This window comes from Pleurodeles waltl, chromosome 12 (genome assembly GCF_031143425.1).
Source record: "Pleurodeles waltl isolate 20211129_DDA chromosome 12, aPleWal1.hap1.20221129, whole genome shotgun sequence".
Lineage (NCBI taxonomy): Eukaryota > Metazoa > Chordata > Amphibia > Caudata > Salamandridae > Pleurodeles > Pleurodeles waltl.
The window spans coordinates 313,903,064-313,920,802 of NC_090451.1; positions in this window are offsets into that span (position 1 = coordinate 313,903,064).

A 17,739-nucleotide genomic window follows, 5' to 3' on the forward strand; every position below is an offset into this window, starting at 1 on the left:
GTGGGCCCACAGCATCCTTGGCATATTATACATTATATATGCTTGACGGGCATGTACTCCAATGCCCAAAAAACTTTAAAAAACTTGCTAAGGGGAGCTCATAGCATGGTGCAAACCCTGCCAAGCAATGCAGGAGACATTTTCTATTGCAACACTGTGTATACCTACCTTCAAAATATTGTGTGGTTATGTTTGTCTAGAGTATGAGCATTGCTATCAATAATATGTTCATAGAATGTTGAGAGTGGTAAATCAGAGAAATCTCAGATTAAGGAAAAATAATTTGTTTCAATTTCTTTCAACAGTCACAATTGAATTCATTGGTTTTAGAATTCTGTTCAGAATCTGGTTAAAACAGTCCCTTATACGAATTTCATTTTAGGGTAGATAATTTGTCTCACTAAATGATTTGGGCCTTATGGCTGTGTCACTCGCAAACATTTGTTGAATGCATAATATGTTGTGGCCCATTCAAAATTTAAACATTCCCATAAAAACAACTTTCCTTTGAACTAGCATGGTTTTGTTGTTTCAGGTTTGTTCTTAATACAGAAGCTAGGGGTGCACTTTGAATTGTTCCCTATCGATGTTAAACAGAGGCTTTGTACACTTCATGCTCGACAAGTAGGGGGCTGGTGGGTTTTTCAAGTTTTTAAATAGAGCAGATGTTTCGTGTTAATGACCTCATTTTCCGGGTGATATTCATTTAGGTTAGGGAATTTTTCTCATGTGGAAGTATACGTTTGCCTAGTGAAAAATTTGATGTATGTTTTCGTTACGAGATAAAGTGTTAAACAAATTTTCTAGTGAAAAAGCATTTCTTACATTTCACATATGTATTGAAGAAAACAGTAGTTTTGGTAGTGTGATTATTTTAAGTGGGTTCAAATTTGCCCTTAGGTTATTTTTTTACCAGTTTGTCTGAGACGATATCTCTCTTAATTCTAGCCAGGCTGTGTTTCTGAGTTTCTCTTGTAAGAAGACACCCCATAGAGAAATGTTGCTTGGAGGACTATTTACATAATCATGTATCCTTCTTAGCAATGTCTTTTCAAAGTGGCATCACGTTTGATTCTAGACAATTAACTTTAAAACGAGAGAATGAGCACAGGTCCACGTGTTTTAACAATGCAGAAAACAAAGCATGAGGTGTGAGCACTGTTAGTAACATGCCATTAGCACACAATTAAAATTCATTATCTACTTCTCCTGTTTTCATACGGATGTTGTTATACTTCTGTTATTCTCGGTCTTTCAGTAGATAGTTCAATTTTTAACCAGTCACAGAGGAATGATGAATGAACTTGTAAAAGGTTGACTAAACTAGTACATGTTTTTGTAATCTTTTTGAACTGCAGTAATGGGAGGTGATTATTTTCTTCTGCCCTATTCAGCTGAAGAAGGAACATCATTTGATGGCATAATTCGTGATTACTGAGAGGACATCACAGGACACTGTAAAATCTATAAACTACGTGGATGTTATTATGTTAACAGCCTCTTTTTTTTTCATTTTTAACTCACCTCTTTACACATTTACTCAAATTCATCGTTTGCCTTCATTCAGTGCTCATTTTATTTTTTTTAATTAACTGCCAGGGCCCTCGTAAGGAGGCCACTTCATTCACTGCCCTTGCCCGCGCTGCCAATGACAGCACCAACACAACTAGTAAACATCACACCCTAGAAGTGTATCAATTCAAATGATTCGAGGCCCTCCAAAGTTGGAAGAATAACTTGCGTTGGGAGTATTGGTCAATTTTATTGTATATTGAATGATAAACAACTGTTGAGTTCACCTCTAATTTAGACAAAGTGTGCCACCATGTGGCAAATGGTCATAAGTGTTGGTTTTGACAAGTGCCATTGTGCAGTGCTGGAAACCACTGACTCAAATTAAGCACTGCCTTCCTTCTATTTAGAATATTTAGATTCAAACCTATAATGTTGTTATTCCAATCACTTGTTAATTTCCAGTGTTGAATTTATTTTTGCAACACTGGAAGTTAACAAATGCAAGCTGACCTGGGATAGAATAAAATCTAGTAATGCTAGTGAGGCTCTGGACATACATGTACTGCTGCCCTACTAAAGCAGGGCTTACGGGGCCACTGCCTGCAGCAAAGAGTTTTTTTTTGCTGCGCTTCTAATTCTTACAAATATTAAGGAGATGTCAAATCACCAAATTTGAGAAGAAAAATGAGAAAACATGCCAGGCTGAGTTCATATTTTGGATCCAAAAGAGTGAACTGAAATATTAGTAAGAGGAACCTTTTAGACAAAAAGGGATATTTGCTAATAATGCCAATGACAACTGATATAGTATTTTTACGGATTTATTCGACTATCATATTCAATTAAATGAACATCATTCAATCCACAATTCTCTGTAAATGTTTATCCAGTTTTACAGACAACCCCCAAACTGAGAAGTAATTTCTAGCGCCAGTTTCTAATACAAAAAAGTGTTGTTATTTAAAATCTCTGGTAAAACACATTAAAAATCAATGATCATAGTAGTTTAATTCTAAATAATTTTCTAACACTTTTGAAGAATCTGGAGGCGCCTTGTTTCCCCTTATTTAGCACAGTAGTTATTAATGCGACCGATATATTTTGTTTCATTTTGGCTACACTTGTAAGAGAAACCTATTAAAAGTTTATTAGAGCAATTTCACAAAACAGTGATAGCATTCATCCTCCGTTCTATAATATTGACATTCTAGTGAAGCACATTGCCTTTTCAGTTCTGATAAACGAGATTTTTTAATAATGTGCAAGTGTTTATTCGGATCGCGCTAGGTTCTTCTCAGTAATCAACAATACGGAAGCTGCACCAAGGGCACTTTATCAAATTGAGCTACTGTCTAGAAATGACAAATTGTACATTAACGTTGTAACTAACGCTATTTGAAATTTAAAAAGTGGACTTCGAATTCCACGGCTATTAATAATTTAACAGAATATGTTTTTGACTCTTCGCTTCTTTTAATGTAAGCATTGTTCTACAGTTTTTACTCAATGCCTTTACAATACACTTTTAGCAAAAACATGTTTTTTCGTCATTAAATAACTCTAGACAACCTTAGTGTGTTACATTATTTATTTAGTTACCAAATAAAATCATTTTTGTATTTTTTTTTCCTTTTGTCTGGGTAAGAAAGCAATCCATCTAGCAATCAGTGGAGTGTTCTTTTAATTCCCTACATAGCCTCAGTGGTATCATATTTATTGGTGAAAACACATCAAGAGCAAAACTAATGCTGTGGCTTAGCTCTTATTAGAAATCAGTAAAAAATATTCTTTATTACATTAAATATAGAAATTCAGAGAGAGTTTCCAGGGCAATTCAGTGTAAGAAGTTGAACCTTTCAAGGTTCTCACCACTGATTTTCTGGGACTGAAAAGGACACTTCTGCAAACCCTTCTTATCTGTTTTCTAGTGCTTAGCTTAATTGGGCGGCCTCCAGATCTTTCAACATCCACACAGACTGAGTTGAATTTGTTGACCACAAATTGAGCAAAGCAACCTGGTCAAGTAGCTCACAGGCCAAAAATGTTATTAAGTTTTGATTTTATTATGAACATTCAAGCCATTTTCCTTCTCGATTTATCGTATAAATAATTGATGTGAACAAGAAAATGTACACGCACACACTCACACAACGAAACATCTACAGTTTACAAAACATGGATATTGAGCAAAAAATGCAATCACCTAAAGAGTGTCTGTGGTTAGAAAAGATGTAGATGGTTCGACTGCAGCAGATAAAATATACGAACAAAATGTGGAGGGGAGAGGTGAAAAATTGAGAGGATGAGGAAAAAGGGCACTTCTGCATTTGGGAGAAGAAAAGACCTATGTGGGGGCTTCGGAGAGAGTGGTTCGTCAGCTTAAAAAATGCAGAGTAAAGAATGATGGCGCCAGAAGGAACAGACAGAATTTGAGTAAAAGACTAATTTAAGGAAGCAAAGAAATTAGTTATGGACTGAAGATTAAAACGAACTGCGTAGAGATTAGCAAAGTTAGAGACACAAAGCCATAAATGTAAGGTAACAGATATGGCAACATACTTCATGTGTCAGGGCTCGCAGGGCCTCGTTATGAACTACTGATTTTGTGGCTTGCAATAATTACCAGGTAAGGAATTACTTGTCAATTCGAGATTGAAGTTTTAGAATGAAGAATACCACGCAAATCAATATGTGTGCACCCATTTTCAGCGCATTTTCATTCTTCCTAGGTATTTCCCTAGATATATTTCACCTTTTTTCACTGTTCAAATGTGTTAAAACCCGAAGATGTGACAACCTGCAAATCATACCACTGAGTTTTAGCTGGAAGCTCCTTTTTATGATCGAGCTGAGATTTGCGAGCAACTCCTGATGAGCGGGTAGATTATTACAGAAGCCTTCATTCTTGGAGTATGTATACAGGTTATTCCTCTCAGACATCCAAACACATAGCTTATTTATCTCACAGCATACAAAGCATTTGTTCTAGCCCTGCAGCTCCAACATAACCACATCCATAAATACAGGCTTAGTGGGTAGTCCTACACACAAAAAATGATAACACCAAGATTTGGAGTACAAATGGCCACAGTGGCAAAACACAGCACTCAGGATCAAACATGTTAACTTGTGTGTGTGTGAGGGGGTGAGGGTTAATGGAAGCTTATGGACCATTGGAAAGAGTGGCAGAAACCGTGCAACCTGCAAGAGTTCAACAGTTGTGATGGTATTATCGTTGTAAACAGTCATCAATAGCTCCTGAACTGATCATAACTGTTAAAGCGTTTCTAATACATTTGAGCACAACTATGTAATTGTCATCCTTTGGAGCAGAAGCGTTACATATCTTCATGGCATTTAAGCCAGGGGTTCAAACACTTAAGCAAAATCAAACAAAAACAGAACATTAAAATATCTTGAATCTACATTGCAAAGAGAAGGTATGAAGCAAACCTCAAATACTGTGCACATGCTCTTCTGACAGCCCTATTACAATGTTAATAATGTATGACACAAACCTCAACCAGGAAATACTTCACAATGATTAGTGTTCAAGAATTTTCACAGTGTGAACAGTATTCACATTGTTAGAAATGGTTTTTTTGGTTGACAGTCAGGCACCCCTGTTCAAGCAAGTACCCTCACTTTAGTCATGGTAAAAGAGAATCACTCTCAACTAACCCCTGCTTACCCCCTTGGTAGCTTGGCAGAGCAGAAGGCTGAACCTCAGAGTGCTAGGTGTAATGTATGTGTACCAACACACACAGTAACTTAATGAAAACACATTAAAATGACACAACAAAAGTTTAGAAAAATAGAAAATATTTATCTAAACAAACCAAGACCAAAACAACAAAAATCCACAATACACAAGTCAAGTTATCAATTAAAAGGCAAAAAGAGTCTTTATGTAGTTTAAAACACACACTAACACTGTTAGTGTGAAAATGTACCTTGGGTGCGTCAAAAATAACTCAGCAGGGGTGAGTGTGCGTCAAAAAGGGCTTGAGATGCGTCAATTTCTCTCACGAGTGGGACCTTGCATTGTTTCTCCTTTTGTCGGGTCGGGCGTGCCGTTCCTTCTCTCCGCAGGAGAGCTATGCGTCGATCCGGTCAGCACTCTCGGGTCCGGACAGGCCTTGCGTTGTTTTTACATGCCCTGCAGTGTTTGCGTTGGAAATCCAGCCGCACGATGATCCGAAAACCACACAGCGCGGTTTGCAATCTCCCAGCCTCCATCAGTGATGCTGCGCATAGTTTCTCCAGCTCTGTGCATCGATTCTTCGGTCGTGTTTCCATCGAGTGTCGATATTCAGCCACGGAGCCGGCGGCACATCGTTTCTTCAGCTGCAGATAAGAGTTGCGTTGATCTTTTCCTCGTACTGCGCTCTGTGCGCAGATTTCCTCCTCTTAGGATGCCAGCTTCGCCTTACAGAGTCCCAGGAACTGGATGGGCACCACAGGTCAGAGTAGGAGTCCCTCGAGAGACTCCAGGTGCTGGCAGAGAGAAGCCTTTGCTGTCCCTGAGACTTCAAACAACAGGAGGCAAGCTCTAAATCAAGCCCTTGTAGAGTTCTTCTCAAGATGGAAGGCACACAAAGTCCAGTCTTTGCCCTCTTACTCTGCAGAAGCAGCAACTGCAGGATAGCTCCACAAAGCACAGTCACTGGCAGGGCAGCTCTTCTTCCTCAGCTCTTCAGCTTTTCTTCAGGCAGAGGTTCCTCTTGTTTCCAGAACTGTTCTAAAGTCTGTGGTTTTGGGTGCCCTTCTTATACCCAATTTCTCCTTTGAAGTAGGCCTACTTCAAAGCAAAATCTCTCTTGAATGTGAAATCCTGCCTTGCCCAGGCCAGGCCCCAGACACTCACCAGGGGGTTGGAGACTGCATTGTGTGAGGGCAGGCACAGCCCTTTCAGGTGTGAGTGACCACTCCTCCCCTCCCTCCTAGCACAGATGGCTCATCAGGAAATAGAGACTACACCCCAGCTCCCTTTGTGTCACTGTCTAGTGTGAGGTGCAACCAGCCCAACTGTCAAACTGACCCAGACAGGGAATCCACAAACAGGCAGAATCACAGAAATGGTATAGGCAAGAAAATGCCCACTTTCTAAAAGTGGCATTTTCAAACACACAATCTTAAAACCAACTTTACTAAAAGATGTATTTTTAAATTGTGAGCTCAGAGACCCCAAACTCCACATGTCCACCCGTTCCAAAAGGGAATCTACACTTTAATCAGATTTAAAGGTAGCCCCCATGTTAACCTATGAGAGGGACAGGCCTTGCAACAGTGAAAAACAAATTTAGCCATATTTCACTGTCTGGACATATAAAACACATTACTATATGTCCTACCTTAACCATACCTTGCACCCTACCCTTGGAGCTACCTAGGGCCTACCTTAGGGGCATCTTACATGTAAGAAAAGGGAAGGTTTAGGCCTGGCAAGTGGGTACACTTGCCAAGTTGAATTTACAGTTAAAACTGTACACACAGATACTGCAATGACAGTTCTGAGACATGATTACAGAGCTACGTGAGTGGGTGGCACAACCACTGCTGCAGGTCCCCTAGTAGCATTTGGTTTACAGGCCCTGGCACCTCCAGTGCACTCTACTAGGGACTTACTTGTATATCAAAAAGGCCAATCATGGATAATCCAATTACATACACATTTTGTAAAGGAACACTTGCACTGAAGCACTGGTTAGCAGTGGTAAAGTGCCCAGTGTAACAAAAACAGCAAAATCAGAGTCCAGCACACATCAACAATCTGGGGAACAGAGGCAAAAAGTTAAGGGAGACCACACCAAGGATGAAAATTCTAACACACATTTATTGATCTGTCCCATAATTGTGCACATCCTCTTCTGACAATTCTATTACAATGTTAATAAGTCAAATTTAGCTCTGTAATACACTGCCACAATGCTAAATATACACATACACGCAGACAGGTCTGACTTTGCAGTTGTGGATTCATACTTTCACTTGAGTTGTTATTGTGCAGTGGTCAACAGCTTCGAAGCCCACAGAAACTCCCCTCCCTTATAGTACCTGCTTCAATATACGTCTTGCTATGATGGTTACCCGATTCTCAGGCTGCCAGAGAAATCCAACTCAAAGCATTCGGTTAGCCAAGTAAAAAAAAAAGCTTTATTTCAATCACCTGAATGGTTACAATATGAGACTAAGTGATCTTTGAAAAACAAATACAAATAGAGGCCATGAATTCAGGATCAGAACTGCCATCTAAGAAAACTTGACCTGGAGGGAGTGAACAAACAGAGTTACTGGGATGTGGTAATATTTAAAAGGGAACACCAAATAAAAATGTGCTAGCCGATGTTATAACAGTACGTATCCTGCGGCTATAGTTTTATTGTGATTTTCTATATGAAATGAACTAGCCAGTATTAACGTTTATCATGAAACCTTTCATAAAGGGTTGTCCTAGATAGACTGTTCTTTTTTCAGGGTAAAGTCCTCCTTTAGAGTGTGGGCTATTTGTTACAGTTTTCTTCACTAAAACGAGTGCCTTTGTTTCTGTTGAAACTGCTGGATACACAGAACTAGGAAGAGGCAGAACCAGGAAGAAGCAGAACTATATAGTTGTAGTAGTAAATACATTTATTTGACAACTAAAACCATAGACATTATTAAATACAAAGTAAAAAAAAACAGTGGATAAGCAAAGATTTGAAAAAGGAATAGTTAATCATATAAAATCAATATGTGCAAATACAAGCTCATCCAGTTCTGATGATACAGCATGTGCAAAGTAGTGCATAAAGTGCAACCGCACAGATCTTCTTTCCCATTTGGACATTAACCAGTAAACAGAATCAAGTAGCCCTAATTCTATCTAACATGCCCTAACAAATAGGCAATAATACAAGGATGGTCAAAGCCTATGCAATGTGCAAAATTAGGCAAAATTAGGCATCATTTGATAAATGAGTATAGTGTGCAAAAATGCAAGACGTACCACATGTACCAATATTTCATCATGTGAGTGGTTAAAAAGGGGAAATTAAAATTCAACCTTATGGAATTGTGGGTCAAAGAAGTTGCACTATCCCCAACGCCCACCCTGTTCTATGTGGACTTCAAAATCGTCTATTAGGGAACTTCTTCCCCATCCATTATGAACTCCTCCACAATAAATAAATAATAATTAATACAAAACTATAATACAGGGCTGGTCAAGGTCTGTGAAATATGCAAAATTATGCAAAAACGCAGGTGTACTCATATTTGGTGTGTGAGGCTAGCAGAGGCCTATATAATGTGCAAAAATAAACAAAATGTGTGACAAATTCTAATGATTCATCATGTAGGTGGTTAAGGAAAGCAGACCTAATATCCAATCTAGCAGCATAGGGAGCCAACAAGATTGCTTTATCCCTACCAGCCCGCTGTGATCTAAGTGGATTTCAAGAGCTTCTATCAGGGGCTTCTTCGCCGTCCATCGTGATCTCCTCCTGAGCTTAGGGTGCTGCTTTAACCAGAGATTTTAAAATATCCAGGAACTGTACCAATCAAATATTAAGCATTGTGATCTTTGGATCTAATGACTCGATTGTGGCTGGTCTACAAGATCTAATCACTAATGTGTTAAAGAAAAATCAGCATACTTCTTTGCTGTTGGTCGAGTACAGGGCAGATTCAGATAACATGCTGCAATGTTTTGTTTGCTGGGTGGCATAGGTGGCATTTGGAATCCCACCCCATTTGGACAATTCTCTCTCCACTTTGGTATTTGGTCTATGGTTGGAATATCGCCAAATCTCAATGTCAACAATTTCTGTTCGATCTTCGGGGGTAAGTGGTTTTCAAAAGAAGAGATTCTTTTTGGACATCATAAGCTTACAATACCAGCCACCTATGAAACCACTTGGCCACTCTGCCTTTATCATCCGGCTAGCTTTGCAATTTAATAGATTTATTTACTGCTCTTTTGAAATCTTGGCTGGGTAGATAAAGGTTCTACAAATCAACCGACTCCAGCTTTTCAATACTTTTTTTCAAGGTTCTTTTTATATTTGCCATTCCTCCATGAAGATTAATTTCAGACTAGACTAGGGTTGCCAATGTACCCTAGATGGCTGACAGCAGTTTTTGACAACATCTAACAAGTGGTGTGGACCTGGCTAGTATCTGCTTTATCAATGAAAACTTGGCAGGCAGTTCAGATATCAGTAGATGGAAAACTTGCTTATAAGATTTTATCATGATTTTATCAAGGAAGCTAACCTCTGCATCTCTCTTTATTTCTGTTCTATATGAGAAGGCAGCCATCAGTTTAGCCTTCAGTCCTACCACCAATGGCTGGAGATGGTGCTCCTGAATGGATTTTGCTAACGTTGAGAAGGCATGGTTAAGAGCCTGCAATTTTCCCTTATTCACTTCTCTTTGAGGAGCAAACATAGCCCTTGATCTATCTTAACTCCCAAACATACATATGCAGGGGTTTCATCAATTGTGTCTCCATTAGGATAACATTTACATTTGTTTAAAATATGGTGATTAAATTAGTTGATTTTAGTTTTTTTATGATTTATTTCAAGTCCATTTTCCTCTGCATATGATCCAAGGCAGTTTAGTAATCTATGCTGGTGTTGCTAAGCAATGGCAGGTCAAGGCTTGGGCATGCAACACCTGGCCATCCAGTTCCGAAGAGAGATCTGCAATTTATAAATTAAGGAGAAATGGTGCTAAAACACAACCTTGTTTTGGTCCAGTTGATGATCTGACTTCCCTTGATAGGTGGGTTCCATCCCCAACTTAATCTTAACCCACATGTCTGACTATAATAGCCAGACAGCCCTCAGGATGTTGGGCTTTATTCCCCACTGTCGGAGTTTTGCCCACTGCTTGCCGTGCAGGATGCAGTTAGGTAAATGCTGCCTTAAAGTCAACATAACACATATAAAAGTGGATACCTGTGGCCTTTGCTCTACTAAGGATCACCCCTACTGCCAAGAGATTTGGTAATGTATATTGGCTCTTTGCAAATCCAGTTTGAATAAATGGGAGCCTGCTAGTATCTATGCCCATGCTTCCAGGTTATTGAGTATTAATATGGAAAAATTCCTAAAGATCTACATCCAAAAGCACTGTTAAGCAATCATTGCTTGGCAAGGATGCAGCACAACCCTTAAAAATGGGATGGATGATTAAGCTCTTCCAACTTCTATGGATAACTGCTTTTGCTAAAGCACAGTTAAACATTGCAGCCAAGAAGGTAGACCATGTCAACGTCTTGTTTTTAAAGAGTGCTTGTGGTATCCCATTAGGGCCCTGGGGCACAATCAGATCAAGATGTTTTGATAATCTTACTTATCTCTGCAGGTTTATATGCTGGATGTACCAAAAGGTTGATTGCCCAGCTATCTCCCTGGGTTCATTTTAGTTGCATCATGTGTGCTTCCTTTGAGATAAGACTCCAGATGTTCGACCCAGTTACCCTTGCATATATTTGTGTTATGGGCTTCCCTTGGGCTTTTTCCTATGTTGTCAATAATGTTTTTTGAGTCATATTTACTTTGGGCCACGTAATAATTTAGCCCACAGCAAGTCTTCTTTAGATCTTTAAAAGGCCCATTTTTCCATTCAATAGTCTCCTCTTATAATGCAAACTCTTTAGTACGTTCTCTTCCTTGGGGGTTCACCTTAATTGCTTAAGCAATCTGCCTACATTGACTCTTCTCAGTTTAACAGATTGTGGCATGACTATTCTTTTACAGTGCCCAAGTTGAGCTCCCAATTCGTACTAATGGGCGGGTGTTTATTGGTCAATTCTCCTGCGCATGGCTTCCATACTGATATCAAGTTGGAGCCCTCTATAGCCGTATTCTCAAGAATGACTACAGCTTCCATAGCCTGATCATACCTAAGCTCCACTTTAGGTGTTTCAGGCTTTCAGTACCAGTGTCTCCCGGTAAAGCTTGTAACCTCGTGCTTACGTAAGGGAGGTTGTATCATGGTTACCTGTGGATGATGATCACTCTCTTGGTGATGGAATAGCTTAAAGTACTGCATTTATATAGTGGAAGGTTCACCAATGTGTAATCCAAAAAGGAGACGATTTGCCCGACGCTCTGGTCCATTGAGGGGACATGTCACCTAGCTCACAGCTTTTTAAAGTGAACAGGCCAACTAACACACCTTGACTAGCTTTTCCCCAATTTCATCTTCTCAATTAAATTGTGGTATATTCTGGACTGGCAGTGGCCCAGCTACTTCTGCGTGCTCCCCATAGCCAATATGGTGGTTGGTGCATATTTTCTAGATAAAACATATGTACGGCACACTTGTCTTCAATTACCGTCTTCCTCATGGAGTTGACATACACATTTATGAGGACCAGGGATTCACATGTGTGCTTATCCCAACCATCCATGCGCAAGACCAGAATGCATGGCTCATCCACATGAAGTTTTGTGATCTCAGCTGATAAAACGGTACTCATGTAAATTGACAGGCTACCTTTTGCTTTTCCAAAGGGATTACTTTTTCCAGCTGACTTTCTATAGTCTACATATCCAATGATTGAGATGCTGACTCGGGCCCAGATCTCCTGGATCATTATTATATCAAAAGTGCCTAGATACTCAACAATGGCAGGGTCTTCAATTTTTGTTTATATACCCCCTACGTTCCAGGAGCAAAAAGGCTGTCCGATAAGGGGTGACCAGCTGGGCCACTGATCAATATTTCAGATTGCTCTCCAGGATAGAGCTGAGGGCAACCAGCTCCAGATATTCTGGGGTTCATGCTTTGTTATATTTCTTCACTGCTCATGGTATCCTCCTCTGGGTATTTGGATTGTAATGTTTGGCTGTCGTGATGTGCCTGAGCTGTGGCCCTTAGTAGCATATCTCCCAGTTTACCCTCTTAATACAGATACTGTAGAATCTGAGTTCTTGTCAGGATGTTGCTGTTCCAGTAGTGGATAAGGGTGTCTGTTTCCCAGATAGGCTTTCATTTCTATGCCCCATGCTTTCAGCAACTTTTTCCTTTCTAGAATCTGGCCAGGAAGATCTGTGGCAGACAAGGTAACAAGAGAGGGATCTGAGTGCTGCCTCTCTCTTGCCGGTAGGCATTTAACAGCAAGAATATAATCTGATACTACATGGTCTAAGCCTGGTAACGCTTTTATTAGTTTTAGAATACTTTATCAATTTAATATGTCCTGTAGACCCTGCATTTAAATTCATGGATCCATAATAGTTAAAGTCCCAGATCACTGTACTCAATAGATGGATATTTGTAGTCAGTCAATTTTGGTTGACCAATAGGCATACAGTTTAGTCCAAAGAGGCTATCAGTTTCAAAGTGGGGCCATCCTGCCACTTGATTCCAGATTGCTGTTCCTGCGTGCCCAATGGAGGCCCCTCTTACTTTCTCTGGGGCCACGGTCGACTTGTGCAACCATGTCTCTGGAAGGACCTGGTTGTTTAAGAGTGAGGTTTGAGTTGTTCTTCCTTGAGACTTCTGACCTGGCAGCCTCCCTAAAGAGCATCGTTAACTTGCCTAGATCCCCCTATAGCCAATGCAGATGACTGTGACCATATCACTGGGGGAGGGCTGATCTATTAGAACTAAGGTTTGTGTTGCTTCCTCTTTACAGCTTCCAGCCTGATGGCCTTCCTTTTGGGCATCTTTATCTTGCCTTGATCCCCCTATTGCCAGTGAGGATTCATTTAGTTTTGTTGGGGCCAATTCAATGGAGTTAGAGATGCCCTCCATAGCTAACAGTGGATGCCCTACTGTTTGTACAGGCTCAATATCAAGTGCTTTGGGTGTGGAAATGGGTTTGGACAGCCGGGAGCTGTCTCCTCAGGTAGCCTCTACATCATCCTCTTTGCCTTCATTCACTGAGAATGAGGGTGCCTTCAGAGGGCCTGCAAGTCTAACGTAGGACTTATATCTGCCCCTCCTCGCACGCTTCCACTCCTTTTCTGTCATGTGAGTCATGCATGAATTTCTTCCTGATGTGAGCACAACCTATGTGGTACCCCCTTATTCGCACCAGAATCTCTTCTTTGGCCAGCATATGTTTCTGCTGGCCTACTCCTGCGTCCACAGCTTCAACTATAGCCACAGGGGGGTTAATTTGTCCAGCCTGTTCCTCCTGTTTGCCTGATTGGCTAATATCAATGCTTCCCTCCAGTGGAGTTGTTAGTGATGTCTTAATCTGAGTGCCCCCTGAGGCAAGGCCGATTTTAACTTCACCCAAAATTCCTTCCATGATCACCGGGAGTTGCACCAGGCTATCAACCACCTCCTTAGATGAACCCTTTGTTTGAACCCTAGTGATCAAGGTGTTTAACTTTTCAAGCTTATAATCAGTTCTGGAGATAACGACTGCCATGGTGTTAAGTAGTTTCACCTGAATATCCATTTTATTTGCATGGTGCCTAAGGGCCATGACTGTCGCTTGTATTATGTTCAAGATTTCTGCCCGATTATCAGTGCTTTAAATGGTCCGGTACTCTCCGGTACTGAGTACTGGCACTTTTTTATTTTGAGAGGGAGAGTACCGGCATATCTCAAGAAAAACGTAATACTTTTAATTGGAGAGTACCGGCACTTCTCAGAAACAAGCAGGTACTCTGATAGAGAGTACCTGCACTTCTATTTTTCCATTTAAAGCACTGCCGATTATTGAACTAGGTAGACATTGACATTGTATGCATGTGTGAACATGAATTTGGAATTAACAAGTAATGTGTGCTTAGTAAAATTAATAGGTCGCAAATAATATATTTGACAGAGCAAAGCATTTTAAATTGACATATCTAGGCTTTAAATTCACTTGCATTTGTTGTACTTTGAACATTTAAAAATGAACATGGTTTCTCGATTTTCTAGCTGTGCAGCTCAAATTAAAAATGTGTCCTTCAGCATTTAGAAAAATATAATTAATTAATTCAAGTAGTTTCATGGTCCTATTTTTGTTGTAACTTTAGAAAAGTATTATTCTTCATGTTCCTGATGTCCTGGAGGAAAGAGCAGAAATTGACTATATATTAGCTGAGGCTGTGTATGTAATTTCAAACGTGCCTTTGCTTTTCTCTTTCGTGGTATAATACAGGATTATTCATTACTATTATAGCAAAACGTATTTTCCATGTGATGTGTTTTCTGTTTTTTTTTATTGGATATTGTGAAATAACATGAGAATGATAATGCTGACACTGCAAAAGGGGGCTTGCACTTTTTGATTCTTGAAAACACCAATCATGCAACTCCCGAGGCTCTTGTAACTAACTCTGTCCCACCTGTCGCCTTTCTACTACTTATACTAGCCTCGACAGCATGATATAAAAAACTCATGTTTTGACCGTCATCTGGGGTAAACAAAACAACAGAAAGGTTGCACACATCTTAACCAATCAGACTGCAATTGTGTGACAGGAGGCTGAAATCCCAGACTCAAAGCCCAAATAGATATATCCTCTGTAACTATTATTCCTACTAGGAAGCCAGCAACTTAGTAATCTTTTGTTAAAAATCTATTACTGAAATGTAGCTGGTTGGACACTTAGGCCTATATTTATACTTTTTTAGTGCCGCATTTGCGTCAATTTGTGACTCAAAAGTGGCACAAACTTGCATAATACAATTGTATTTTGTAAGTTTGCGCTGTTTTTGCGTCAAAAAGCGGCGCAAATGCAGCGCTAAAAAGTATAAATATTGGCCTTAGGCCCATATTTATAGTTGTTTTGCGCCACATTTGCGTCACTTTTTGAATAGTGCAAGTACAACTACTATAGAGTAAAAAGATTGTAATACGATAAAGTAGTAGCAAGACGTGCATCCAAATCAAAAAGATGTATTCATATTTACAATTCAAGGGACACTGTCCAGTCCTCAAAGTCCGTGGGCCACATCAAAAAGTCAGGTCGAAAATAGCCAGGCACCTCAGGGGGATGGGGAACAGGGGGTGCACCTCAGCCGGAAGATTGTACAACGCCACTGGTCCTGGAGGGGGCAACATGTCCTTTGCTCGGTCCTGGGGAGTGCAAGGTCGCAGTCTCTCAAGTGGGTGACTTGCCCACATGCTCTGGAGGGGGCAACATGCCCTGTGCTTGGTCCAAGGGAGAGCAAGGCCACAGTCTCTCAAGTGGGTGACTTGCCCACATGCTCTTGAGGGGGCAACATGCCCTGTGCATGGTCCTGGGGAGTGCAAGGCCACAGTCTCTCAAGTGGGTGTCATACCCACAGGATTTGGGGGGCCAGGCCACACAACAGCCCATGGATGCAGGAGTACACACTGTCCGCCGGCGGAGACAGCTGCACAGAGGTGGCAGTGGTGGTGGTGCTGCTGGTGGAGCTGGCAGTGGTAGGTGAAGCTACAGCCCATCCACTGCAGCCTCGGATGGCTGTCCAATGGGGCTGCTGCTGCTGGTGGCGATGCTGGCAGTGGTGGGCGGAGGCTCCAGCCCATCCCCCTGCCGCCTTGGACAGCTGCCCACTGGGGCTGCTGCTGTTGCTGCTGGTGGGGGGAGGCTCCAGCCCATCCCCTGCAGCCTTGGAGGGCTGCACACTGGGGCTGCTGCTGGTGGTGGCGGTGGGGGGAGGCTCCAGCCCATTCCCTGCAGCCTTGGACGGCAGCCCACTGGTGCTGGTGCTGCTGCTGCTGGTGGCGGTGCTGGTAGTGGTGGGGGAGGCTCAAGCACATCCCCAGCAGCCTCAGATGGCTGCACCACCATGGTTGGTGGTGTGGGCTCTGACTGAGTCCCAGCACCAGGCCTCTTGTCCTTTCTGCCTGCTGGTGCAGGCCCCTTGCCCTTCCTGCCAGCAGCTGGGGATGGCATATTTCCCTTCTGTTCAGCAGCTGGGGGTGGCACATTTCCCTTCTGTTCAGCAGCTGGGGTGGGACATTTCCCTTCCATTCAGCAGCTGGGGGTGGCATATTTCCCTTCCGTTCAGTAGCTGGGGTGGCTTCTTTTCTTTCCATTCAGCAGCTGGGGTGGCATCTTTCCCTTCCGTTCAGCAGCCGGGAGTGGCACCTTTCCCTTCCTTGCAGCAGCTGGCGATGGCCCCTTGCCCTTCCTGGCAGCACTTGGGGCAGGCACCTTTTCCGTGTGGCTGCCTGGTACCCGGGAGTTGCTGCGGACACTACTGGGCCTGTGGACTGGGTGGCTGAGGTGCTCGCCTGGATTTTACACGCCCTAGCCAGACGTGAACAACGGGTTAGGGAAGAGATCAGTGGTTGTGAGGAAAAGCTTCTTGGGGACATTGGGGTGGGAAGTGGGAGAAGTTTGAGAGTGGAGGAAAAGGGAGTGGTTGTAGGAGGTGTCTGTCTGCTGTGTTTGGGTGCAGGTGCATGGGCTGGATGATGTTGTGAGGTAGATGGCTGTTGGATGTCTGAGTGCTTGCGTTTGTGTACTTTGGGAGGAGGGGCAAAGACACAGTGGATGAGGACACATGGGAAGTGTGCATGGATGTGGGGGTGGTGACTGCCAGTGAGGTGTGTGCTATGATAGGTGTGCTGGTGATGGTGGTAATGGATGAGTATGGAGTGCATGCAGGTGTGAGTGGAGACGCAACTGGGAGGGAGATGGAGGACGAGGAGGAGGGGGACGCAGTGGGGGAAGTTGATGTTGGTATGTCTGCATCTGGATGGTGTTTGGGGGAGTGCCTGTGGGATGAAGTGTGTTGCTTGTGTTTTCCATTTCCACTCTTGTGTGTTGTCCTGGGTGCCTCCTCGTCTGCCTGTGTACTTGAGATAGGTAGGGGATGAGGGGAATGGGATTGTGTGGAGGAAGTTGGAGGGGGGACGGTGGAAACAGGGACAATGTCTGCCATCAGAGAGGAGGCCAGAGCCTGGATTGATCTCTGTTGGGCCGCCAAGCCAGTGTGAATGCCCTCAAGAAATGCATTTGTCTGTTGCATTTGGGCCGTCAGCCCCTGGATGGCATTCACAATGGTTGACTGCCCAACAGAGATGGATCTCAGGAGGTCAATAGCCTCCTCACTCAGGGCAGCAGGGCTAACTGGGGCAGGGCCTGAGGTGCCTGGAGCAAAGGAGATGCCCACACACCTGGGTGAGCGGGCACGGGAAACTCGCTGAGGGGCTACTGGGAGGGCGGTGCTGGTATGGGGGTGGCAGCTGTACCTGTAGCTGGGGTGAGCACAGAGGTGTCCGCCACCACCAGGGAGCTTCCATCGGAGGAGGTATCCATGTACGAACTGTCCACTCCAGTCTCC